This window comes from Cynoglossus semilaevis, chromosome 4, assembly GCF_000523025.1.
Source record: "Cynoglossus semilaevis isolate Cse_v1.0 chromosome 4, Cse_v1.0, whole genome shotgun sequence".
NCBI lineage: Eukaryota > Metazoa > Chordata > Actinopteri > Pleuronectiformes > Cynoglossidae > Cynoglossus > Cynoglossus semilaevis.
The window spans coordinates 19,962,700-19,964,938 of NC_024310.1; the positions used below are offsets into that span (position 1 = coordinate 19,962,700).

Below are 2,239 nucleotides of genomic sequence, written 5' to 3' on the forward strand. Positions count from 1 at the left end.
CGAGGTTTCTCAGAATCACTGTGTGTAGTAGAATTGCGTCAAATAATTAACGTGGCATCTCACAGGACCTGCTTTATCCAGGACTCTACCTTCAAAGACTGACCTGTCCAGAATAAAGGGAGGCCTGCTCGTCTCATCTATCAGTCTAATTTTTCTCAATGCTATCACATCGAAATGCTCCAACTGTTCTTGTATGAATGCAAGCCAGATTCTAGTCTCTAACCTGTCGTTTAAGAAGTGGGGAAAACACGCAAGCACCCACAAATCGGACATTGTTAAAGACACGTAGTTTGATATCCATGGGTAAGCTGCTCACAAAGCTTGGCTGCACGTCTTCTGCACACGTAATGCTCTCCAGATGTCGGCCCCTGGACTGCCTGCCAAGTGAACTTGCACAATTCCCTCTTCTGCCTAGGCGTCAAGAAGATTAAATCACAAAATATTCTTTAAACCAAAGGTTCAGGCATGTCCCCCATTCAGATGCTTGGCCAGGGGCTGCTGTAAATTACCCTATAATCACTCATCTGTACCTCATAACTCCCCATTCAGGAGTTGCTCAAAGACCTGAGGGTGCTTCAGTGATTTACAGCCAGACAATCAATAACCATCAATAGTTTGGATTTGGCAGTGTGTGTGGTACTATGAAACCAAATACCTTCTACAAAATCCCTGCCAATTTCTCCAGGGTCCTTATGTAGGCCCAGTGACATGGAATAGGTAATTCTGTCTGCGTTCAACCTGGTAGTGTTTTACATGCCACGCAAGAGGGCAAAGTTCTGTTTACTTAGATTGCTTTGTTTCATCGTAACTGGCATTAGCGTTCATATGCTAGCCATTATGGTTAACTCAACTATGGAGTATTACTGTAAATGTAAACATGCGAATGTTGGAATTATTCACTAAGAAGAACCAGAAATAAAAAAAAAAATAGTTCATAATATTAGTTGGAGTGGCGCTTTGGCCCAGAGGCAATGTCTCTGTCATTGGTGTGGAACCCCAGGGTTCACCTCCTGGGCAAGTTCGAATCCCGGTTAGGGCAGTTGGTACCTTCCAGTGGACTCACCACCCGCAGGAAGGTTTGGTACGGTGCAATGTGATTTGGGTGGCGAATGCTGCCCCCGCGACCCGGTAACGGATAAGCGGATGAAAATGGATGGATGGATGGATATTAGTTGGTTGAAATAGAATTAAATAGGTTAGCGTCTGTTAATATACCTTTGGATCTCAGGAGTTGCTTTTCATACTTTACCTTCTCATTTGACAATGCCAGCACAGTGATCAGACATGTATCCTGTGAGAGAGAGAGAGAGAGAGAAGGAAATATAAATATATCCACAAACTGTCCAAGTACACCTAAGCTTAAGTTGTTGCATCATGTCTAAACTAAAATCCAAGTCATGAGTCTGTATGTCCTACACAATTCAAATAATGTTTCACCATTAAACTGAATTTAGTGTTATGTAAATACTCACTTCAAAGATTACTAGAAGGAAGGAAAATGAACTACTTGTCATTGTGACACACACCACTGCACACAACAAAATGTGACCTCTGCATTTAACCCATCACCAAAATGAACAGTGGGCAGCTTTGAGCTGCCCAGGAAGCAGTGTGTGAGGACAGTGCCATGCTCAGAGCACCTCAGTGATAACTTGGCAGCTGGTTCAAACCTGAAACCTTTTGGATCCAAGTCCGCTTTCTTAACCACTAAGCCACCACTGCCCCAATACTCGACTTCAACCATGCACATGTTTAATTGTGACATCTAGTGGCTACATTAAAATTGTGGAAAAAGACCCAGATTCTTGTAACCGTCAACTTCGTCTTCTTTTGGTAGGATAAAACTGTCTTGTTTTAACTATAAATTAAAAAAACCAAAGCAATATTTTTTTTCTCATCCCTTCCTCATGAGCTGGATAATGTAAAACCAGCTGTGCTGAGTAGTTGGACTCTTATATAATTTTATGTTGTATTTCTCCTTCCTGTTGCTGGAGAATAGAAAACGTTGTGTGCTTTTAAAAACACTCTTTTGACTTTTTGAGACCAGGCTTTTGGTTCACATCAGGTTTTCACCTACAAGGAATTTGTTGTGGCATACAGTGCAGAAAAAGAAATGCACATAAAGGTATACAAAAAAATAAATTAAATTATGCCTATTGGTGGACATTTACAGAATAGTACAGAAAAGTTCAGGGGTGTGTGTGTGTAGGTAGGAGAGGGTGGGGGTGCTGTGGGGGGG

The 2,239-nt window shown here is 41.9% G+C and overlaps 1 protein-coding gene across 1 annotated transcript in view; it reads left to right on the top strand.

Annotated features, from left to right (window-relative positions):
* Positions 1–2,239, top strand: part of pid1 (phosphotyrosine interaction domain containing 1) — a 28,696-nt gene that overhangs the window by 489 nt on the left and 25,968 nt on the right. The window lies entirely within an intron of this gene.